Raw genomic sequence first — 25,650 nt, 5'->3', positions numbered from 1 at the left:
GATCAGAGTAATCGAACCTGACCAATCTACTGGCAGATCTTCAAGACCCTCCCAAAAGGGTGCAAAGACTTTGAAGGATACGAATGGCTGCAAGGCAAGACCCTGCTCAGTGTAGTAACTCGAAAATAACCATCGAAAGAGAAGACAACCCCAAGACCCTGGGGAGAAGACCAGACGACATCTCCACAGCCAAGTTCAAGTTTGGTGGTATACGATCATACAGTTTCTGGATCGGTGGTGCTGGAAGAGCACAGCAGTGCAGGCAGCATCCAAGGAGCAGCGAAATCGACGTTTCAGGCAAAAGCCCTTTATCAGGAATAAAGGCAGTGAGCCTGATGCGTGGAGAGATAAGCTAGAGGAGGGTGGGGGTGGGGAGAAAGTAGCATAGAGTACAATGGGTGAGTGGGGGAGGGGATGAAGGTGATAGGTCAGGGAGGAGAGGGTGAAGTGGATAGGTGGAAAAGGAGATAGGCAGGTAGGACAAGTCCGGACAAGTCACGGGGACAGCGCTGAGCTGGAAGTTTGGAACTGGGGTGAGGTGGGGGAAGCGGAAATGAGGAAACTGTTGAAGTCCACATTGATGCCCTGGGGTTGAAGTGTTCCAAGGCGGAAGATGAGGCGTTCTTCCTCCAGGCGTCTGGTGGTGAGGGAGTGGCGGTGAAAGAGGCCCAGGACCTCCATGTCCTCGGCAGAGTGGGAGGGGGAGTTGAAATGTTGGGCCACGGGGCGGTGTGGTTGATTGGTGCGGGTGTCCCGGAGATGTTCCCTAAAGCGCTCTGCTCGGAGGTGCCCAGTCTCCCCAATGTAGAGGAGACCGCATCGGGAGCAATGGATACAATAAATGATATTAGTGGATGTGCAAGTAAAACTTTGATGGATGTTGAAGGCTCCTTTAGGGCCTTGGATAGAGATGAGGGAGGAGGTGTGGGCACAGGTTTTACAGTTCCTGCGGTGGCAGGGGAAAGTGCCAGGATGGGAGGATGGGTTGTAGGGGGGCGTGGACCTCGTTGATTTTAACCTTAGGATCATACAGAGTCAAGTTAAAGCGTAAGATAGTTGCTACTGTTTATCATTAGTTTATAGTATACTTTATTGTTACTAACATTAATTGTGTCAAGTATCAAGTATAATTGTGTATCATTATTAAGAGTCAGCTCACAGTTCTTTTACTGAATGTAAGAATTTAAACACACTGTATGGCACGCACAACACCATTTTTGGAAAGGACCAATTTATGATTTTTCCCTCTTCCTAGCCCCAGACCTCGACAGAAAGTTGAAGGCTTCGATTGATCAGCAAATTACACAGAAGAGGGAAGAGAATTTGGAAATGCAGAGGGAAGGCAAATCCAACACATCCAGAGCTTTGCATTATTATTTCACCTGCAACTTTGTCTAAGCATCCCACATGATGTCACTACTTCTATATTCCTCCCATTGTCACAGAACTAGCACTTACACTCTAACTAAGGCATGGAAAGAGACTCGCTGGGTGATGTGTTGATATAATGTGAAATGGGGTAGGGGAGGTGAGGATTTACATCCCTCCTCTTCCCAGTGTGAGGATTCCTGTTTTGCATATTAAGACAGAGCCCAGCTGTGGTGGGAATTGGGATGGGTCACAACTTTCCCAGCAGCTTCTGATTTAAGATGGTTGAGGCCTGGGAGGGTGCAATCAGCTAATAAGCTATGAGACTGGAATCAGCTTGCAAACCATTGCACTACAACCCTCAGTTCTCTCCAAGGGTAGAGTTAAGGGTACTTCAGTAGGGATCTAACATTTGGAAATGTCAACCCTTAAAACTTCAGGGTCTGAGCCTGTTAAAAGAGGGCACTCATTTTACTTAACACAATTCCAAAGATTAATTGAGGATATTTTCTCATAAGCAGATGGTTCAAGGTTAATAATCATAAAGGTGGGGATTTTCCAATCATCTCTTTTCTTCTAACCCCCAGATGTGAATGAATGTGAAAGTGGAAGCCACGATTGTCACAGCTCGGCCTCCTGTTTCAACAGCCCCGGCTCTTTCCAATGTGTGTGTGAGGCTGGTTACACTGGAGATGGGAGGAACTGTACAGGTAACTCTCTGTCTGTATGTCCAGAGATAAGTCAGCCAATTCTAGCTTTATTCTTCAGATATTCTTTATATTTCCAGAGGATTTGAAGGTTCTAGCAGATGGAAATGTAAGTCAAATGAACAATGATTGGTCCATTTGAAATAACTGTTCACGGTGGGACTAACTGTGTCATTAGGAAGAAGTAATTGGTGATTATTATAAAATGTTAGAGAGCGAGGAGCTATGTCTAAACATTGAACTATGTATGTGAAATAACTCCACAGAGGCTGGTATCCCATCACCAAGTCACCCTTTATTTACACGTGGAGAATCTTTGACACTGAGCTCCCTCAGAGCCAGCTCTCAGAGTGAATAGGCTGTTGGACACATCTGTTTTGTTTTCCTTTTTTTTCCTTTTTTTTTCTTTATTTGTTTTTATTTCTTCTTTTTTTCTTTTTTTAAAAAAATTAACCCCCACACTACCGCCTAACCGCGGTAGTGCTTATTTTTTCCCCAGCACCCATGGTGTGTGTGTGCAGGTGTGAGACACAGTGAAAGACACAAAGTGCACGAATCTTTATTCAATTTCCACCACCAGGAAGATAGGAAAACACCCGGGTGGCCAGTGACAAGCACTGCCCTTCACATCAAAGGGCAGTGCTGTGTGATCAAAACAGTGAAGGGGAGAGTAGGGACTAAATCAAAATAGAGTTGGAGGGGGAAATAATGCACTCCACTCCCTGCGGCGCCCACCTCTCCCTGAACAACTCCAGGGTGTTGGTGGACACCGCGTGCTCCTTCTCCAAGGACACCCGGGCCCTAACGTAACGGCGGAAAAGGGGCACACATCTGTTTGTAGCTGTCAGCCTGGGCTCGCTGATTGGACCAGGATAACAGCCCCAAGCAGGGAACTCCTATTCTCCTGGCTGACCTTATTACAATCACGACAGTGTGAGTGCATCAAAAGAGATCCCAGATACATGCGATAAACTTGGGCTGAATCAGAAAGGTGGGAAACTGAGCAATTAGTTCATTAACAAATCAAACTACATGTTCTACGTGTTCAAAGTTACAAAATAAGTTAACAATGTGGCTATCACTGTCTGAGGAATGTCACATTACATTATACACCTTTGGATTCCAGTATATCCGTTGAGGTATTTCTCTAAGAGTCAGGTGGTTCAATACTAGATCTGTGTTTGCGACAGTAGAAAGTTGTTGTGGTTGTGTTCGCCGAGCTGGGAATTTGCGTTGCAGACGTTTCGTCCCCTGTCTAGGTGACATCCTCAGTGCTTGGGAGCCTCCTGTGAAGCGCTTCGGTGATCTTTCCTCCGGCATTTGTAGTGGTTTGAATCTGCTGCTTCCGGTTGTCAGTTCCAGCTGTCCGTTGCAGTGGTCGGTATATTGGGTCCAGGTCGATGTGCTTATTGATTAAATCTGTGGATGAGTGCCATGCCTCTAGGAATTCCCTGGCTGTTCTCTGTTTGGCTTGTCCTATAATAGTAATGTTGTCCCAGTCCAATTCATGTTGCTTGTCATCTGCGTGTGAGACTACTGAGGATAGCTGGTCGTGTCGTTTCGTGGCTAGTTGGTGTTCATGGATGCGGATCGTTAGCTGTCTTCCTGTTTGTCCTATGTGGTGTTTTGTTCAGTCCTTGCATGGGATTTTGTACACTACATTGGTTTTCCTCATACTGGGTATCGAGTCCTTCATTCTGGTGAGTTGTTGTCTGAGTGTGGCTGTTGGTTTGTGTGCTGTTATGAGTCCTAGTGGTCGGAGTAGTCTGGCTGTCAGTTTGGAAATGCTCTTGATGTATGGTAGTGTGGCTAGTCCTTTGGGTTGTGGCATGTCCTCATTCCATTGTCAACGGCTCTTTCCAATGTGTGTGTGAGGCTGGTTACACTGGAGATGGTAGGAACTGTACAGGTAATTGATACTCCATGACGTGTTAAGTCATCTAAGTTCCATGTTGACTTGTTGTTTGGATCCCCTTGTATGCATATTCTGTGGGAATCTGTTCCAGTCTGGATCGGAGATCGTTTCAGAGACTGTTGGATTATGTGACAGGCTTTTAGCTGTCTGAACGAATGGGATTAAAGGGAAGATTTATTTTATAGTGATTCTTAAAGAATGTTGGACAGTCAGGATGTTAATCATATCCCTGAGATAAGTGTGAATGTGCCAATAGTGAGTCTGGATTTAAAAAATTCCTTTTGCTGCAAGCTGATGTGGGGAAACAGAGCAATACATTCATGTGAAACACAAACCTTTTACACTATAACAAAGTTGGAAAATGAATTGGCCCAAAGTCTGTGAATCCACTGATTCCTCACTGTGTCATGTTATCTCCCACTCCCCTTCCTGTAGCTACTTACCCTGACTCATTACAAATCCAGCCCTGGTACCACATCGCATTGTCCTCTCTTCATGGAGCAGCTTTGACAGTGAGGAACATTGGGCTGGTATTTCATGGAGCCATGGGGAGAAAGTTAAATTCTGTTCTCAAACAACCCTCATGTGCAAGGAAAGTGTGCTTACCCTGGCTAGAAATGGACTTTCTGAGATGTTATTACTCCCTAAACCAGAATTTCTGTCAAAATTTGGAGGATTATCAGTAATCGTCAAATTCCAGAAAGCAGTGAAGAAAATAGATGAAATATCCCAGGCCAGAAAAGACAAAAATGTAGTTTGAAATTATTTTCAAATGGAATGTGAATGTACTTAAACCATCCACGGCATGGACAAGTTGAGCTAAAGGGTCTGTGCTGTACATCTCTATGTCTATTTGACTGTGAATGTGCCTAAACCATCCAAATTTATTTCCATCTGCAGTGATTGATGTGTGCCTGAGCAATCCGTGTGGAGCCAATGCCTCCTGTATCCAGCAGGACGGAAGCTTCAGATGCTCCTGTGGGACTGGCTACACCTGGAATGGATCTGTCTGTACAGGTGTGTGATGGGGATCAGTGAACCCAGTGGGGAATGAACTGAACACACTGCCTTCACATCAGATTGGAGACTCTGTCACGTCCCAAACCAGGTCGGGGGATTAATGAGATCCGGGAGTGCTTCTCGCAGAGCGCTTTAAGGATCATCTCCAGGACACCCACACCAATCACACCAACCACCACCCCGTGGCCCAACATTTCAACTCCTGCTCCCACTCTGCCGCAGACATGCAGGTCCTGGGCACCCTCCACCGCTGCTCCCTCACCACCCGACGCCTGGAGGAAGAACGCCTCATCTTCTGCCACCAGGGCATCAACGTGGACTTCACCAGTTTCCTCATTTCCTCTCCTCCCACCTTATCCCAGTTCCAACCTTCCAGCTCAGCACCATCCTCATGACCTGTCCTACCTGCCAATCTCCCTTCCCACCTATCCACTCCACCCTCCTCTCTGACCTATCACCTTCATCCCCACCCCCATCCACCTATTGTACTCTTTGCTACCTTCCCACCCCCACCCCCACTCCCATTTATCTCTCAACCCTGCCTTCAGTCTTGATGAAGGGCTTTTGACTGAAACATTGATTTTCCTGCTCTTCAGATGCTGCCTGACCTGCTGTGCTTTTCCAGCACCACTCTAATCTAGACTGAGATCTGCGAGTGTCATCTGGAGTTTGATTAATAAATTCAGCAATAGATCATAATTCCATGCACAGTGAGACAATGTACACATTGAGGATACAACACAGAAACTGAATAAGATTCACACATTGTTGGGCAGCATGGACTCAGAAGGATGGGCGAGTTTATTTATCTGTTTCCCGATTCCCAGAATTTTGGGTTCCCATAAATGGGTGTAAGTGAAACAGAAAATAAATGAGGTGTCTGATATCACTGCACGGATTCAAGATGGTTCATGCCTTGCTGAATACATTCCCATCACAGCCCTTTCTGACTGTTAATCAGCCTATTTGTCATTCCATTTCTCTGTAGCAGTAATCACCTGCTGATTTGAAAGTTCAACCCACAAAAGGTAGTGACAGTGTCTGTCAGAAGAACATACTCTGTAATTTTAGTGCTTCCTTGTCCAGGATGTATGAATGTTATTCTCCAAAAGTCAGATGGTTCACAGATATTTGAAGAAAGTTTCAGATTCACAAAGCTGATTTCCTCCAATCATCTCTTCCTTTTCTTCCAAACGCACAGATGTGAATGAATGCGAAAGTGGCGGTCACGACTGTCACAGCTTGGCCTCCTGTTTCAACAGCCCCGGCTCTTTCCAATGTGTGTGTGAGGCTGGTTACACTGGAGATGGGAGGAACTGTACAGGTAACCCATTGTCTGTATGTCTAGTGATAAATCAGCCCATTTCTAGCTTTATTCTGGGGATTTTCAGTGTATTTCCATGGTATTTGAAGGCCTGTCAGACTGAAATACAAATCTGGTCCACAGTCATTGGTCCACGTGACATAAATGTTCAGAGTGGAAACAACTGTTTCATTAGGTGGGAGTAATTAGTGATAATTATAATGTGTTAGAGTGTGAGGAGCTCTGCCTGAACATCAAAGTATGTGTTGGCACATCAGAACAGATCCCAGATACAAAATGTAAACTTTGGCTGAATCAGGAAGCTGGGAAATTGAGCAATTAGTTCATTAACAAATCAAACTCTTCTACATGTTCAAAGTTACAAAATAAATTGTCAATGCGGCTATTACTGTCTGAGGAATGTCACATAACATTATACACCTTTGAATTCCAGGATATCCGTTGAGGTATTTCTCTAAGAATCTGGTGGTTTAATCCTAGACCTGTGTGTGTGACAGTAGAAAGTTTAATATTCCCAAAGTTGACAATTCCCCAATGAACTCTTTCTTTCATTCTTCCTAACCCTCAGATGTGAATGAATGTGAAAGTGGAAGCCATGACTGTCACAGCTCGGCCTCCTGTTTCAACAGCCCCGGCTCTTTCCAATGTGTGTGTGAGGCTGGCTACACTGGAGATGGGAAGAATTGTTCAGGTAAGTGTTTTTGAATCTTTATCTTTATTCATTAGATGTTCCACGTAATTTGTATTTCCACTGCTAGAAATCTTTACCAGCATGGAATGGAGATTATTACAGAGTGTCTTGGATTATGTGGCATAACTGTAACAGCCTGAGCCAGCTGAAACAATGAGGATGATCCATTTGTTGTGATCATTGAAGAATGTTGGACAGTCAGAATATTTGTCAAATCCTTGAGATAAGTGTGAATGTGTCTAAACTGATTCTGGTTCAAATCACAATACGTCCCTGCAACCTGATGTGCTGGAACACACAATAAATTCATGTAAAATTCAGACCTCCATGTATATCAAAGTTGGCAAATGAATTGACTGCAAGTTGATAAATCGACTGTATCTTCTCTACGTCTTGTTTTCTCGCACTGCAGTTCCAGTTGTTACTTACCTCAGTTACAAATCCAGCCACAGTTCCTCATTGAATTGTTCATTCTTCATTGGACAGCTTTAACCGTGAATGACACCGGACTGGTATTACATGGGACCATGAGGGCAGAGTCCAATTTAGTTCTCTCACATCTGTCACGTGTAAGCAAAATGTGTGCCCCAGTGCTAGAAATGGACATTCTTTAGTGTTATCACTCCATAGCCCAGAATCCCTGTTGGACATTGGCAAATTTCGAGGGAGCAGCCAAGAAACTTAGAGAAATATCCTGGAATAGGAAAAAGCAAAAAATTATGCAGTTTGGAATATTATTTGTATGGACTCTGAATGTGTCTGAATTACCCACACTCATTTCCATCTGTAGTTATTGACGTGTGCCTGAGCAATCCGTGTGGAGCCAATGCCTCCTGCATCCAGCAGGACGGAAGCTTCAGATGCTCCTGTGGGACTGGCTACACCTGGAATGGATCTGTCTGTACAGGTGTGTGATGGGGATCAGTGAACCCAGTGGGGAATGAACTGAACACACTGCCTCCATATCAGACTGGAGACCTTATCATGTTCCAACCCAGATTGGGGGAGGAGTGGGCTCAAGGTGTAATATCCAGAATGTGTCAGTAGGGAGCACTCATATCACAATCTGTCAGATGTTAAACAACCTGTAAATCGCTCTTGTCCTACACACATTTCTCAAGAAGGGAAGAATAAAGGTACAACTATAATAACCAAGCAGATTGAATTTTCCAACCCACAAAATGACAGGATACTGGCTGTCACTTTACTCCTTTATATTCCACCAACTGTGGATAATTGTTCTCTGAGAATTATGTGGTCCCAGTTTGCTGCGAATGATGGTCTGTTTCAAGTTTGGTAGTTGCTTGAAGTGAGGTGTGGAGGCTTAGGGGTGATCTTGGCAAGATGTTTGTCATCACCAATGACACTTTGGAGGCTGCAAAGAAAATAGTGTTGTTTCTCCATTCTGAAAGTCCCTGAGATAATTGTGAAAGTGACAAAACTGATTCTGGACAGAAATCAGAACCTTTGCTGTATGTTGATGTGGCGAAACAGTGCAAGAAATTCATGTAAAATTCAAAGCTTTATGCTATTATCAAAGTTGGAAAATGCATTGGCCCAAAGTTGATAAATCCACTGGGTCCTCGCTGTCTCTCACGAGCTGTTCTGTTGCTACTTGCACTAATTCGGTTATAAATCTGCCTTGGTACCTCAGCACATTGTCAATTCTTCATGGGGCAGCTTTGATGATTAGTGACATCAGGCTGGTATTTCATGTGGCCATGGGAATTGAGTTCAGTACTGTTCTCAAACAACCCTCCTGTGTAAAGGAAACATGTTCACCATGGCAAGAAATGAACTTTCTGTGATGTTATCAGTGTTGAAACTTTATTGCTGGAACAGCACAGCAGGTCAGGCAGCATCCAGGGAACAGGAGATTCGACGTTTCGGGCACAGGCCCTTCTTCAGGAATGAGCAGAGAGTGTTCAGCAGGAGTGTTGCACCTCCTGCGGTTGCAAGGGAAGGTGCCGGGAGTGGAGGTTGGGTCGTTGGGGGGTGTGGATCTGACAAGGGAGTCGCGGAGGGAGTGGTCTCTACGGAAAGCTGATAGGGGAGGGGAGGGAAATATATCCTTGGTGCTGGGGTCTGTTTGGAGGTGGCGGAAGTGACGGCGGATGATGCGCTGTACATGGAGATTGGTGGGGTGGTAGGTGAGGACCAGTGGGGTTCTGTCCTGGTGGCGGTTGGAGGGGCGGGGCTCAAGGGCGGAGGAGCGGGAAGTGGAGGAGATGCGGTGGAGGGCACCGTCGACCACGTCGGGGGGGAAATTGTGGTTCTTGAAGAAGGAGGCCATCTGTGTTGTACGTATTTTGAACTGGTCCTCCTGGGAGCAGATGCGGCGGAGATGAAGGAATTGGGAGAATGGGATGGCGTTTTTACAGGGGGCAGGATGGGAGGAGGTGTAGTCCAGGTAGCTGTGGGAGTCGGTTGGTTTGTAGTAGATGTCCGTGTTGATTCAGTCGCCTGAGATAGAAACAGAAAGGTCTAGGAAGGGGAGGGAGGAGTCCGAGACTGTCCAGGTGAATTTGAGGTTGGGGTGGAAGGTGTTAGTGTAGTGGATGAACTGTTCAACCTCCTCGTGGGAGCATGAGGTAGCGCCGATACAGTCATCTATGTAGCGAAGGAAAAGATGGGGGGTGGGGCCAGTGTAGTTGCGGAAGATGGATTGTTCCACATACCCTACGAAGTGGCAGGCATAGCTGGGGCCCATGCGGGTGCCCATGGCTACTTCTTTTGTTTGGAGAAAGTGGGAGGATTGGAAAGAAAAGTTGTTCAGGGTGAGGAGCAGTTCGGTCAGTCGAAGGAGGGTGTCGGTGGAAGGGTACTGGGTGGTATGGCGGGAAAGGAAGAAGCGGAGTGCTTTGAGTCCTTCGTGATGGGGGATGGAGGTGTACAGGGACTGGATGTCCATGGTGAAGATGAGGCGTTGGGGACCGGGGAAGCGGAAATCCTGGAGGAGGTGGAGGGCGTGGGTGGTGTCACGAACGTAGGTGGGGAGTTCTTGGACTAATGGGGACAGGACCGTGTCGAGGTATGCCGAGATGAGTTCGGTTGGGCAGGAGCAGGCTGAGACGATGGGTCGTCCGGGGCAGTCAGGTTTGTGCTGTTCCAGCAATAAAGTTTCAACTTTGATCTCCAGCATCTGCAGACCTCACTTTCTCCTCGAAGATTTCAACCTACTGCGAATCCTCTTACAAGGATGCCTTCCTTGAAGAAGCTCTCTGCCTCTCTCTACAAAGCCTCCAAGTCCCTCCTCCCTACCTTTTATCTTCTCCTGCTGAACACTCTCTGCTCATTCCTGAAGAAGGGCCTGTGCCCGAAACGTCGAATCTCCTGTTCCCTGGATGCTGCCTGACCTGCTGTGCTGTTCCAGCAATAAAGTTTCAACTTTGATCTCCAGCATCTGCAGACCTCACTTTCTCCTCGAAGATTTCAACCTACTGCGAATCCTCTTACAAGGATGCCTTCCTTGAAGAAGCTCTCTGCCTCTCTCTACAAAGCCTCCAAGTCCCTCCTCCCTACCTTTTATCTTCTCCTGCTGAACACTCTCTGCTCATTCCTGAAGAAGGGCCTGTGCCCGAAACGTCGAATCTCCTGTTCCCTGGATGCTGCCTGACCTGCTGTGCTGTTCCAGCAATAAAGTTTCAACTTTGATCTCCAGCATCTGCAGACCTCACTTTCTCCTCGAAGATTTCAACCTACTGCGAATCCTCTTACAAGGATGCCTTCCTTGAAGAAGCTCTCTGCCTCTCTCTACAAAGCCTCCAAGTCCCTCCTCCCTACCTTTTATCTTCTCCTGCTGAACACTCTCTGCTCATTCCTGAAGAAGGGCCTGTGCCCGAAACGTCGAATCTCCTGTTCCCTGGATGCTGCCTGACCTGCTGTGCTGTTCCAGCAATAAAGTTTCAACTTTGATCTCCAGCATCTGCAGACCTCACTTTCTCCTCGAAGATTTCAACCTACTGCGAATCCTCTTACAAGGATGCCTTGCTTGAAGAAGCTCTCTGCCTCTCTCTACAAAGCCTCCAAGTCCCTCCTCCCTACCTTTTATCTTCTCCTGCTGAACACTCTCTGCTCATTCCTGAAGAAGGGCCTGTGCCCGAAATGTCGAATCTCCTGTTCCCTGGATGCTGCCTGACCTGCTGTGCTGTTCCAGCAATAAAGTTTCAACTTTGATCTCCAGCATCTGCAGACCTCACTTTCTCCTTGAAGATTTCAACCTACTGCGAATCCTCTTACAAGGATGCCTTCCTTGAAGAAGCTCTCTGCCTCTCTCTACAAAGCCTCCAAGTCCCTCCTCCCTACCTTTTATCTTCTCCTGCTGAACACTCTCTGCTCATTCCTGAAGAAGGGCCTGTGCCCGAAACGTCGAATCTCCTGTTCCCTGGATGCTGCCTGACCTGCTGTGCTGTTCCAGCAATAAAGTTTCAACTTTGATCTCCAGCATCTGCAGACCTCACTTTCTCCTCGAAGATTTCAACCTACTGCGAATCCACTTACAAGGATGCCTTCCTTGAAGAAGCTCTCTGCCTCTCTCTACAAAGCCTCCAAGTCCCTCCTCCCTACCTTTTATCTTCTCCTGCTGAACACTCTCTGCTCATTCCTGAAGAAGGGCCTGTGCCCGAAACGTCGAATCTCCTGTTCCCTGGATGCTGCCTGACCTGCTGTGCTGTTCCAGCAATAAAGTTTCAACTTTGATCTCCAGCATCTGCAGACCTCACTTTCTCCTCGAAGATTTCAACCTACTGCGAATCCTCTTACAAGGATGCCTTCCTTGAAGAAGCTCTCTGCCTCTCTCTACAAAGCCTCCAAGTCCCTCCTCCCTACCTTTTATCTTCTCCTGCTGAACACTCTCTGCTCATTCCTGAAGAAGGGCCTGTGCCCGAAATGTCGAATCTCCTGTTCCCTGGATGCTGCCTGACCTGCTGTGCTGTTCCAGCAATAAAGTTTCAACTTTGATCTCCAGCATCTGCAGACCTCACTTTCTCCTCGAAGATTTCAACCTACTGCGAATCCTGTTACAAGGATGCCTTCCTTGAAGAAGCTCTCTGCCTCTCTCTACAAAGCCTCCAAGTCCCTCCTCCCTACCTTTTATCTTCTCCTGCTGAACACTCTCTGCTCATTCCTGAAGAAGGGCCTGTGCCCGAAACGTCGAATCTCCTGTTCCCTGGATGCTGCCTGACCTGCTGTGCTGTTCCAGCAATAAAGTTTCAACTTTGATCTCCAGCATCTGCAGACCTCACTTTCTCCTCGAAGATTTCAACCTACTGCGAATCCTCTTACAAGGATGCCTTCCTTGAAGAAGCTCTCTGCCTCTCTCTACAAAGCCTCCAAGTCCCTCCTCCCTACCTTTTATCTTCTCCTGCTGAACACTCTCTGCTCATTCCTGAAGAAGGGCCTGTGCCCGAAACGTCGAATCTCCTGTTCCCTGGATGCTGCCTGACCTGCTGTGCTGTTCCAGCAATAAAGTTTCAACTTTGATCTCCAGCATCTGCAGACCTCACTTTCTCCTCGAAGATTTCAACCTACTGCGAATCCTCTTACAAGGATGCCTTCCTTGAAGAAGCTCTCTGCCTCTCTCTACAAAGCCTCCAAGTCCCTCCTCCCTACCTTTTATCTTCTCCTGCTGAACACTCTCTGCTCATTCCTGAAGAAGGGCCTGTGCCCGAAACGTCGAATCTCCTGTTCCCTGGATGCTGCCTGACCTGCTGTGCTGTTCCAGCAATAAAGTTTCAACTTTGATCTCCAGCATCTGCAGACCTCACTTTCTCCTCGAAGATTTCAACCTACTGCGAATCCTCTTACAAGGATGCCTTCCTTGAAGAAGCTCTCTGCCTCTCTCTACAAAGCCTCCAAGTCCCTCCTCCCTACCTTTTATCTTCTCCTGCTGAACACTCTCTGCTCATTCCTGAAGAAGGGCCTGTGCCCGAAATGTCGAATCTCCTGTTCCCTGGATGCTGCCTGACATGCTGTGCTGTTCCAGCAATAAAGTTTCAACTTTGATCTCCAGCATCTGCAGACCTCACTTTCTCCTTGAAGATTTCAACCTACTGCGAATCCTCTTACAAGGATGCCTTCCTTGAAGAAGCTCTCTGCCTCTCTCTACAAAGCCTCCAAGTCCCTCCTCCCTACCTTTTATCTTCTCCTGCTGAACACTCTCTGCTCATTCCTGAAGAAGGGCCTGTGCCCGAAACGTCGAATCTCCTGTTCCCTGGATGCTGCCTGACCTGCTGTGCTGTTCCAGCAATAAAGTTTCAACTTTGATCTCCAGCATCTGCAGACCTCACTTTCTCCTCGAAGATTTCAACCTACTGCGAATCCACTTACAAGGATGCCTTCCTTGAAGAAGCTCTCTGCCTCTCTCTACAAAGCCTCCAAGTCCCTCCTCCCTACCTTTTATCTTCTCCTGCTGAACACTCTCTGCTCATTCCTGAAGAAGGGCCTGTGCCCGAAATGTCGAATCTCCTGTTCCCTGGATGCTGCCTGACCTGCTGTGCTGTTCCAGCAATAAAGTTTCAACTTTGATCTCCAGCATCTGCAGACCTCACTTTCTCCTTGAAGATTTCAACCTACTGCGAATCCTCTTACAAGGATGCCTTCCTTGAAGAAGCTCTCTGCCTCTCTCTACAAAGCCTCCAAGTCCCTCCTCCCTACCTTTTATCTTCTCCTGCTGAACACTCTCTGCTCATTCCTGAAGAAGGGCCTGTGCCCGAAACGTCGAATCTCCTGTTCCCTGGATGCTGCCTGACCTGCTGTGCTGTTCCAGCAATAAAGTTTCAACTTTGATCTCCAGCATCTGCAGACCTCACTTTCTCCTCGAAGATTTCAACCTACTGCGAATCCTCTTACAAGGATGCCTTCCTTGAAGAAGCTCTCTGCCTCTCTCTACAAAGCCTCCAAGTCCCTCCTCCCTACCTTTTATCTTCTCCTGCTGAACACTCTCTGCTCATTCCTGAAGAAGGGCCTGTGCCCGAAACGTCGAATCTCCTGTTCCCTGGATGCTGCCTGACCTGCTGTGCTGTTCCAGCAATAAAGTTTCAACTTTGATCTCCAGCATCTGCAGACCTCACTTTCTCCTTGAAGATTTCAACCTACTGCGAATCCTCTTACAAGGATGCCTTCCTTGAAGAAGCTCTCTGCCTCTCTCTACAAAGCCTCCAAGACTCTCCTCCCTACCTTTTATCTTCTCCTGCTGAACACTCTCTGCTCATTCCTGAAGAAGGGCCTGTGCCCGAAACGTCGAATCTCCTGTTCCCTGGATGCTGCCTGACCTGCTGTGCTGTTCCAGCAATAAAGTTTCAACTTTGATCTCCAGCATCTGCAGACCTCACTTTCTCCTCGAAGATTTCAACCTACTGCGAATCCTCTTACAAGGATGCCTTCCTTGAAGAAGCTCTCTGCCTCTCTCTACAAAGCCTCCAAGTCCCTCCTCCCTACCTTTTATCTTCTCCTGCTGAACACTCTCTGCTCATTCCTGAAGAAGGGCCTGTGGCCGAAACGTCGAATCTCCTGTTCCCTGGATGCTGCCTGACCTGCTGTGCTGTTCCAGCAATAAAGTTTCAACTTTGATCTCCAGCATCTGCAGACCTCACTTTCTCCTCGAAGATTTGTGGGCGGCACGGTGGCACAGTGGTTAGCACTGCTGCCTTACAGCGCCTGAGACCCGGGTTCACTTCCCGCCTCAGGCGACTAATTGTGTGGAGTTTGCACGTTCTCCCCGTGTCTGCGTGGGTTTCCTCCGGGTTCTCTGGTTTCCTCCCACAGTCCAAAGATGTGCAGGGCCAGGTGAATTGGCCATGCTAAATTGCCCGTAGTGTTAGGTAAGGGGTAAATGTAGGGGTATGGGTGGGTTTCGCTTCGGCGGGTCGGTGTGGACTTGTTGGGCCGAAGGGCCTGTTTCCACACTGTAATGTAATCTGTAATCTGTAATCTATTTCAACCTACTGCGAATCCTCTTACAAGGATGCCTTCCTTGAAGAAGCTCTCTGCCTCTCTCTACAAAGCCTCCAAGTCCCTCCTCCCTACCTTTTATCTTCTCCTGCTGAACACTCTCTGCTCATTCCTGAAGAAGGGTCTGTGCCCGAAACGTCGAATCTCCTGTTCCCTGGATGCTCCCTGACCTGCTGTGCTGTTCCAGCAATAAAGTTTCAACTTTGATCTCCAGCATCTGCAGACCTCACTTTCTCCTCCGTGATGTTATCAGTCCCTAGTCCAAAGTTTCTGTCAAAGGCTGGAGGACTTCCAGTGATCAGAAAGAAGTGAAAGAAATACATGACATATTGCAGGCCAAAAAAAGGCAAAAATGTAGTTTTGGTTTTTTTTTGAGTGGAATGTGAATGTATCTGAAAAATCCATTTTCATTTCCACCTGCAGTGATTGACGTGTGCTTGAGTAATCCGTGTGGAGCCAATGCCTCCTGTATCCAGCAGGATGGAAGCTTCAGATGCTCCTGTGGGACTGGCTACACCTGGAATGGATCTGTCTGTACAGGTGTGTGATGGGGATCAGTGAACCCAGTGGGGAATCAACTGAACACATTGCTTCCATGTCAGACTGCAGACTGTGTCACATTCCAAACCAGACTGGGGGAAACAAAGATCAGGAAGTGTGTTCTGAGGTTTGCTTTGGCAATGACAAATTATTGATAAGTTTAGCAATAGGCACTGAATCCAATAACAATTGAACAGTCCATTGACAATCATTAAGGCTATGGCAAGGACCTCTGTATGAGGTGCTGTATGGGGTTCACACATTGTTGGAATGTACCCAGCATGGACTCAGAAGGAGAGGGGGAATTTACTTACCTCTGTTTCCCAATTCCCAGGGATTCTGGGTTTCCCAGAAATCGGTGAGAGTGAAATGAAGAATAAATGAGGTGTAAAATGGGTGAGATGATATTGCTGTGACAGATACAAGATGGTCCAGACCTTGCTGGATACATTCCCACCATAGCCCTTTCAGACTGTTAATCAGCCTGTATATCATTCCAATTCTACATACCCTTCTCTGTAGCAGTAATCACCCACTGATTTGAAAGTGCAACCAACAAAAGGCAGTGCCAGTGTCTGTCAGAAGAGGGCACTCTATCATTTCAATCCTTCCTAGTTGAGAATGTATTATTGTTATTCTTCAATACTCAGATTGTTCAAGGGAGTATGAAGAAAGTTTTAGATTCACAAAGCTGAGAATCATCCAATGAGCTCTTCCTTTCTTCCTAACCCTAGATGTGAATGAATGTGAAAGTGGAAGCCACAACTGCCATAGCTTAGCCTCCTGTTTCAACAGCCCCGGCTCTTTCCAATGTGTGTGTGAGGCTGGTTACACTGGAGATGGGAGGAACTGTACAGGTAACTGTTTAATGAAAAATCAGCCCAATTCTCACATTAGTCTTCAGACTTCTTTTATTTCTCCAGGGTAGTTGAAGGTTCTCTCAGACTGAAATCCAATTGAATGCACAGTGATTGATCCACATGGCATAACAGTTTGCAATGGGAGTAACTGAGACACTGTGTGGAAGTAATTAATTATAATTATAAAGCGTTGGAGAGTGAGGAGCTCAATCTAAATGTTGAACAATGTGTGAGCGCATCAAAAGATACCACAGGTACAAAATGTGACCTATAGCTAAATTAGGAAGCTGAGCAATCAGTTTATTAACAATTCTTCAGTTTCAAAATTGTAAAATGAATTGACAATATGGCTATCACTGTCTGAAGAAGCTTCTGTAACATTTAACTCCTTCCTGTTCCAGAATGTCCATTGTCGGCATTTGTCTACGAATGAGGTGGCTCAATCCTAGATCTGGGTCTGTAACAACAGAAAGATTATATTCAGAAAGCTGACAATCCCACAATGATCTCTTCCTTCCTTCCTTCCTAATCCCCAGACGTGAATGAATGTGAAAGTGGAAGCCACGACTGTCACAGCTCGGCCTCCTGTTTCAACAGCCCCGGCTCTTTCCAATGTGTGTGTGAGGCTGGTTACACTGGAGATGGGAGGAGCTGTACAGGTAATTGTTAGTGTGTTATGTCACCTCAAGTCCATGTTCTTTTGTTGTTTGAATCCCCAGCAGCTGAAAGTTTATTCTCATCTGGAAGTGGAATCAATTCCAGATCTTGTCATCAATGTGATATAGCTGATGGGATTACCTGAAACATGGGAGGATCTCCTCAGAGATGACAATAAGATGTTGGTGAATGAGGAGGTTTGTGCAATCCTGGCCTTTGTGAAACTGTCTGGATACAAAACGTAAATTCCTGTTGTGCCGCAATCTTAGGAAACTGCGTAAGAAATCAGTATGGGGCTCGGCATTTTTGCAAGTTCACAACTGTAAAACAACTTGCTCAGTGTATCTTTCTCAAATGTGAAAATCCCCAATGGTAATCAATCAGTTCTGTGTCCCTGCCCATTTTTCTCACACTGTCCAATTGTCACTGCTTTCCCTTATTCTATTATAACTCTACCCTTACTGAATTGTTATTTCTTGATGGGATAACTTTAACACTGAGTGACAGCATGGACTCATATTCCAAGGGATGAGATTACAAAAAGTGTCCAATTCTACTCTATCACAATTCACAATGCAAGTTTTCAATCAGGTCATCATGGTTAGAAGGAATCAATTTGTGGTTTTTCCTCTTAGCCTAGGACCTCTGTAGAAAATTTAGGCCTTCAATTGATCAGCAAATTGGACAGAAGAGGAAAGAATATGTGGAAAGCAAATGGAAGAAGAACCCAACGTTTCATCTGCGATTTTGTCTAAATATGTCACCTCCTCTCTGATTACGCCCACTATCAGAGACGTCACTGACAGTTTAACTAAGGCATGAAAAGTGACTCGCTTGGTGATGTGTTGCATTATGTCGATATGATGTTGAATGGTAGCCTCTGTGGGTTGGGGAGGTGAGGGTTTACATCCCTCCTCTTCCCAGTGTGAGGAATCCTATTTTCCCAAATTGACACAGAGCCCAGATGAGGTGGCAAGTGCGATATGTCACCATTGTCCCAGTAGCTGCTGATGTGAGATGGTTGAGGCCTGGAAGGGTGTGATTGGCAAATGAGCTGTAACATGTGTAATCAGCTTGTAAACATTACACTACAATAGACAATAGGTGCAGGAGTAGGCCATTCTGCCCTTCGAGCCTGCACCACCATTCAATATGATCATGGCTGATCATCCTTAATCAGTATCCTGTTCCTGCCTTATCGCCATAACCCATGATTCCATAATCCTTGAGAGCTCTAGCCAACTCTTTCTTAAATGAATCCAGAGACTGGGCCTCCACAGCCCTCTGGGGCAGAGCATTCCACACAGCCACCACTCTCTGGGTGAAGAAGTTTCTCCTCATCTCTGTCCTAAATGGTCTACCCCATATTTTTAAACAGTGTCCTCTGGTTTGGCACTCACCCATCAGCGGAAACATGTTTCCTGCCTCCAGAGTGTCCAATCCTTTAATAATCTTATATGTCTCAATCATACCCCCTCTCAGTCTTCTAAACTCAAGGGTATACAAGCCCATTCGCTCCAGTCTTTCAGTGTAAGGTAATCCCACCATTCCAGGGATTGACCTCGTGAACCTACGCTGCACTCCCTCAATAGCCAGAATGTCTTTCCTCAAATTTGGAGACCAGAACTGCACACAGTACTCCAGGTATGGTCTCACCAGGGCCCTGTATCGCTGCAGAAGAACCTCTTTGCTTTTATACTCAATCCGTCTTGTTATGAAGACCAGCATGCTATTAGCCTTCTTCACTACCTGCTGGACCTGCATGCTTACCTTCATTGACTGATGTACAAGAACACCCAGATCTCTCTGTACTGCCCCTGTACCTAAATTGATTCCATTTAGGTAGTAATCTGCCTTCCTGTTCTTGCCACCAAAGTGGATAACCGTACATTTATCCACATTAAACTGCATCTGCCATACATCTGACCACTTACTTAACTTGTCTAGGTCACCCTGTGTAATCTCCTAACATCCTCATCACATTTCACCCTGCCACCCAGCTTAGTATCATCAGCAAATTTGCTAATGTTATTACTAATACCATCTTCTATATCATTAACATATATTGTAAAAAGCTGCAGTCCCAGTACTGATCCCTGTGGTACCCCACTGGTCACTGCCTGCCATTCTGAAATGGAGCCATTTATCACTACTCTTTGTTTCCTATCAGCCAACCAACTTTCACTCCAAGTTAGTACTCTGCCCCCAATACAATGCGCCCTAATTTTGCTCACTAACCTCCTATGTGGGACTTTATCAAAAGCTTTCTGAAAGTCTAGGTACCCTTCACCTACTGGATCTCCCTCATCCATCTTCAGAGTTACATCCTCAAAACATTCCAGAAGATTAGTCAAGTATGATTTCCCCTTCATAAGTCCATGCTGACTCTGACCTATCCTGTTACTACTGTCCAGATGTGTCATAATTTCATCCTTTATAATAGACTCCAGCATCTTTCCCACCACTGAGGTCAGACTAACTGGTCTATAATTTCCTGCTTTCTCTCTCCCACCTTTCTTAAAAAGTGGTACAACATTAGCCACCCTCCAATCCGCAGGAACTGATCCTGAATCTATCGAACTCTGGAAAATAATCACCAACACATCCACGATTTCTTGAGCCACCTCTTTCAGTACCCTGGGATGTAGACCATCAGGCCCCGGGGACTTATCAACCTTCAGATCTAACAGTCTCTCCAACACCAATTCCTGGCAAATATAAATTCCCTTAAGTCCAGGTCCTTCAACCACAGTTACCTCAGGGAGATTGCTTACGTCTTCCCCAGTGAACACAGATCTGAAGTACCAATTCAATTCTTCTGCCATTTCTTTGTTCCCTGTAATATATTCCCCTGTTTTTGTCTTCAAGGGCCCAATTTTAGTCTTAACCATTTTTTTGCCTTTCACATACCTTAAAAAGCTTTCACTATCCTCCTTTATATTTTTGGCCAGTTTACCTTCGTACCTCATTTTTTTCTCTGTGTGTTTCCTTCTTAGTAATCCTCTGTTGTTCTTTAAAAGCTTCCCAGTCCTCAGTTTTCCCACTTATCTTTGCTCGGTTATACTTTTTCTCTTTTAACTTTAGATGTTTCTTAACTTCCCTCATCAGCCATGACCACCCATGCCTCCTCCTAGGATCTTTCTTCCTTTTTGCAATGAACTGATGCTGCAACTTCTGCATTATACACAAAAATATCCGCCATTGTTCCTCCACTGTCATCCCTGCTAAGGTATTGCACCATTGAACTTTGGCCAGCTCCTCCCTCATAGCTCCATAGTTCCCTTTATTCAACAGAAATATTGTCACTTTCGATTGTACCCTCTCCCTCTCAAATTGCAGATTGAAGCTTAATGTATTATGGTCACTACTTCCCAATGGCTCCTTCACTTCGAGGTGCCTGACCAATTCTGGTTCGTTACACAATACCAGATCCAGAATTGCCTTCTCCCTGGTCGGCTCCAGCACCAGTTGTTCTAAGAATCCATCTCTGAGGCACTCCACAAAGTCTCTTTCTTGAGGTCCAATACCATCTTGATTCTCCCAGTCTACCTGCATGTTGAAATCCCGCATAACAACTGTTGTAACATCTTTGCGACAAGCCAATTTCAGCTCCTGATTCAACTTGCATCCGACATCCAGACTGCTGTTTGGGGGCCTGTAGATAGCTCCCATGAGGGTCTTTTTACCCTTAGTATTTCTCAGCTCTATCCACACTGACTCTACATCCCCTGATTCTAGGTCTCTCCGCGCAAGGGACTGAATATCATCCCTTACCAACATGGTCACCCCACCCCCTCTGCCCGTCAGTCTATCCTTACGATAGCACATGTAGCCTTGAATATTCATTTCCCAGGCCTTGTCCACTTGAAGCCACATCTCAGTTATCCCCACAATATCGTATCTGCCAATTTCCAAAAGAGCCTCAAGCTCATCCATCTTATTTCACACAGTTATGTCCAAGGGTAAAGTGAAGGTACATCAATAGAATTTAATGTTTGGAAATGTCAACTCTTAAAACATCAGACCCTGTTAGAAAGAGCACTCATTTACTCGTCACTATTCCAGGATTAATTATGGATATGTTCCAATGATGAGGTTGCCCAATGATGTAAGAAAAAAGGTTCATGTTCATAAATCTTCCAACCATCTCCTACTTTTTTGTAAACTGCAGATGTGAATGAATGTGAAAGTGGAAGCCACAACTGTCACAGCTCGGCCTCCTGTTTCAACAGCCCCGGCTCTTTCCAATGTGTGTGTGAGGCTGGTTACACTGGGGATGGGAGGAACTGTAATGGTAGCTAATAGTTAATCGTTTTGGCCAGAAATCATCCCATTTCCATCTTTACTGTTCAGGTGTTCCTTATAATTGGTATCTACACTTTCTGGAATCAATTCCAGCCTGGAATGGGGATCATTTCAGACTCTCTTGATTTATACAGTCGGCTTTTAACTGCATGAATCAATTATAGTACTGGAAGGATCCCTTTTATAGTGATCGTTAAAGAATATCGGATAGCCAGGATGTTTGTCAAATCCCTGAAATAAGTCTGAATGTGTCAAACATGATTCTGGTACAGAGCAGAACATTTTGCTGCAAGCTGATCTGGATTAACAGACTCAACAAATTCAAATAAATTAGGAGAAAGTGAGGACTGCAGATGCTGGAGATCAGAGCTGAAAATTGTGTTGCTGGAAAAGCGCAGCAGGTCAGGCAGCATCCAAGGAACAGGAGAATCGACGTTTCGGGCATAAGTCCCTCTTCAGGAAAGGGCATTCCTGAAGAAGGGCTTTTGCCCAAAACGTCGATTCTCCTGCTCCTTTGATGTTGCCTGACCTGCTGCATTTTTCCAGCAACACATTTTTCAAATTCAAATAAATGTTAATCCTTTATGGTTTATCAAAGGTGGAGCAAGAACTGGTCCACAGTCAGTAAGTTCCCTGTGTCCCGTCCTCGTGTCTCTCACTGTCCCTCCTGTTATTGCTTCCCCAACCTTTACAAGATGGCAGCGAAGTAGCAGGACTGCGTGCAGGCTTTTGCTTGGGGCACGTCAACTCCCACATGCTCTGTTGATTTTTTTTCTTTCTTTGTTTTTACTTCTATTCTTTATTTCTTTCATTTCACGTATCCTTGGAGCCTTTTGTGGTGGGTTAGTCGTCAAAATTGGTGTGACAGCTAGAGTGGAATGGTGGCTCCCCCCAGTGGTTGGAGGTAGTGGCAGATGCAGTTCCCCCCGGTGGTTGTAGACAGTGGCAGACAGGATACCTCCCAGTGGTTGGAGGCAGTGGTAAATGTGGCTCACCCCCAGTGGTTGGAGGCAGTGGCAGTCGCGGCTCCCCCCAGTGGTTGGAGGCAGTGGCAGTCGTGGCTCCCCCAGTGGTTGGAGGCAGTGGCAGTCGCAGCTCCCCCCAGTGGTTGGAGGCAGTGGCAGTCGCAGCTCCCCCCAGTGGTTGGAGGCAGCCGCCACTCCCTCCAGTGGTTGGAGGCAGTGGCAGCCGCAGCTCCCCCCAGTGGTTGGAGGCAGTGGCAGACGCGGCTCCCCCCAGTGATTGGAGGCAGCGGCAGACGTTGCTCCCCCAGTGATTGGAGGCAGTGGCAGACGTTGCTCCCCCCAGTGGTTGGATGCAGTGGCAGATGCAGCTCCCCCCAGTGGTTGGAGGCAGCAGCAGACGCAGCTCCCCCTGGTGGTTGGAGGCAGCGGCAGACGTGGCTCCCCCCGGTGGTTGGAGGCAGTGGCAGATACAGCAGCTGGAATGCCTTTCCGGTGTTCGGGATGGCGCGGCAGCAGTGGCGACAAATCCAGCAATGGGTGGTGGCAGACTGTTCAAGATGGCGGTGCCAGCACAGTCTGAGTGGAGGGCAGCCTGGTCTGGCAGCAGAGCCAGACACTCCTGTGTGCAGTAGGCCCAGAGCGCATACTCCTGGCATTGGCGAGACAGTTGCTGAGTGGCAGCAGTCTAGTATGCCTGGGATCAGGAACCCTGGCATCATAGACGAGGCAGCGGAGCTGTGGTCTCCTCGTCGTGGAGCGCATATCAATTCAATGTGGGATCTGACATTGGCATCAGTGTCAGCGAGATGACTCCAGTGGTGAAAAGATGGTGCCTGAAGAGGGGCATGTCTTCCGTATTGGTGGGTCCAGTGCAGTGGAGGCAAAGTAGTGGCGAACTCTCTTTCAGTTATATCTTTTATCCTTTTTGTTATTGGTTTATTTGAAATGGCGCCAGATTGTGGCAACTGTTGAAGCTTTTCACCGTATTTTATTGTAATATTCAGTGTATAATGCAAGTGACATTAAATAATTAAACCATTCGTTCAGTTACAAACCTACCTCATCGAATTGTTCATTATTTATGGGACAGTTTTGACAGAGAATGACACTGGTCTGGTATTACACAGGGCTATTTAGACAAAGTTGAAATCTATTCTCATTAATGTGTAAATGAAATGTGTTCATAATGGTTAGAAATGGCTACCCTGTGATGTTATCACTCCCTAGTTCAGAATCTCGCAGGATCTGAAAATCGTCCAAAAAGTGGAGGATTTTCAGTGATCAGCAAGTTCCACAAATGTACAAACCCCTTGATCATTTTAGCCACAGGGCCATGTCTAGCCTGAGCAATCCATGTGGAGCCAATGCCTCCTGTATCCAGCAGGATGGAAGCTTCAGATGCTCCAGTGGGACGGACTGTGGGAATGGATCTTTCAGTACAGGTGTGTGATGGGGATCAGTGAACCCAGTGGGGAGTGAACTGAACACACTGCTTCCATATCAGAGGGAGACTGTGTCACATTCCAAAGGAGACTGGGGGAGGGGGAGACCAGGGAGTGTGTTCTGAAGTTTGCTTTGGCAAAGATGAAATGATTAATACATTTAGCAACAGACAATGATTCCATGTATAATGAGACAATCTGCTCATAACAATTGTCAAAAGGTATGGTGCTGGAAAAGCACAACTGGTCAGGCAGCATCCGAGGAGCAGGAGAGTCGATATTTTGAGCATAGGCTCTTCTTCGTGTCTACTTCAAACCCACCGACTCCCACAGGATGAACAGCTTATGCTTGAAATGTCGACTCTCCTGCTCCTCGGATGCAGTCTGACCAGCTGTGCTTTTCCAGCTCCACACTTTTTGTCTCTGATCTCCAGTCCTCACTTTCTCCTCACTCAGTTATTGTTGAGGATACAAAAATGATAGAGACTCTATGGTGTAGGTTTGCTTGCTGAGCTGTAGGTTTGATATCCAGACGTTTCATTACCTGGCTCGGTAACATCATCAGTGGCGACCTCCAAGTGAAGTGAAGCTGTTGTCTCCTGCTTTCTATTTATATCTTTCTCCTGGATGGGGTTCCTGGGGTTTGTAATGATGTCATTTCCTGTTTGTTTTCTGAGGGGTTGATAGATGGCATCTAGATCTATGTGTTTGTTTATGGCATTGTGGCTGGAGTGCCAGGCCTCTAGGAATTCTCTGGCATGTCTTTGCTTAGCCTGTCCCAGGATAGATGTGTTATCCCAGTCGAAATGGTGGGTTTTTTTTCATCCGTGTGTAGGGCTACGAGGAAGAGAGGGTCGTGTCTTTTTGTGGCTCGCTGGTGTTTGTGTATCCTGGTGGCTAGCTTTCTTCCTGTTTGTCCTACATAGTGTTTGTGGCAGTCCTTGCGTGGAATTTTGTAGATGACATTGGTTTTGTCCATGGGTTGTACTGGGTCTTTTAAGTTTGTTAGTTTTTGTTTGAGAGTGTTGGTGGTTTTGTGTGCTACTAGGATTCCGAGGGGTCTTAGTAGTCTGGCTGTCATTTCTGAAACTTCTGAGATTCTTTGTGTGAGGTTCAAATGGGGTCCACGCACTGTGGGACTATACCCTGAATGGATTAGATTCCCGTCAGTGTGGAAACAGGCCCTTTGGCCCAACAAGTCCACACCGACCCTCCGAAGAATAATCCACCCACACCCCTATCTTATATTTACCCCTGACTAATGCACCTAACACTATAGGCAATTTAGCATGGCCAATTCACCTGGCCTGCACATCTTTGGATTGTAGGAGGAGACAAGGGGAAAATGTGCAAACTCCACACAGACAGTTGCCCAAGGTGGGAATTGAACCTGGGCAGTAGTGCTAACCAACTTTAAGTGCATTTAAGTCATCATTGGACAAACATATGGACATACATGGAGTAGTGTAGGTTAGATGGGCTTCAGATTGGTATGACAGGTCGGCGCAACATCGAGGGCCAAAGGGCCTGTACTGCGCTGTAATGTTCTATGTTCTATAACACTGAGCCAAGTAGGAGGGGGGAGGTGAAATTTACTTACCACTGTTCCCCAGTTCCCAGGAATTCTGGGTTCCCATAAATGGGCATGAGTGAAATGGAGAATAAATGTGCTGTAAAATGGGATAGACATTATCGCTGTGATAGATACAAAATAGTCAATGCCTTGCTAGATACATTCCCATCATAGCCTTTTCAGACTGTTAATCAGCCTGTATGTCATTCCATTTCTACACACAGTTCTCTGTAACAGTAATCACCTGCTGATTTGATAGTGCAACCACAAAAGGCAGGACCAGTGTCTGTCAGAAGAAAGTATTCTATCATTTTAGTCCTTTCAATGCCAGGA

General features: G+C 46.4%; 1 long non-coding RNA gene across 1 annotated transcript in view; it reads left to right on the top strand.

Annotated features, from left to right (window-relative positions):
* The first annotated feature begins 16,914 nt into the window (after positions 1–16,914).
* LOC148146802 (uncharacterized) overlaps positions 16,915–25,650 on the top strand; it is a 69,971-nt gene continuing 61,235 nt past the window's right edge. Inside the window, exon 1 of the long non-coding RNA XR_015760498.1 lies at positions 16,915–17,034. This is a non-coding gene — a long non-coding RNA (uncharacterized LOC148146802). The remainder of the gene's footprint in view (positions 17,035–25,650) is intronic.

The sequence above is a fragment of the Chiloscyllium plagiosum genome, unplaced genomic scaffold, assembly GCF_037043375.1.
Source record: "Chiloscyllium plagiosum isolate Xiang-an unplaced genomic scaffold, Cpla_swu_hap1 HiC_scaffold_19, whole genome shotgun sequence".
In the NCBI taxonomy this organism is placed as follows: Eukaryota; Metazoa; Chordata; class Chondrichthyes; order Orectolobiformes; family Hemiscylliidae; genus Chiloscyllium; species Chiloscyllium plagiosum.
This window is presented reverse-complemented; position numbering and strand designations above follow the sequence as displayed.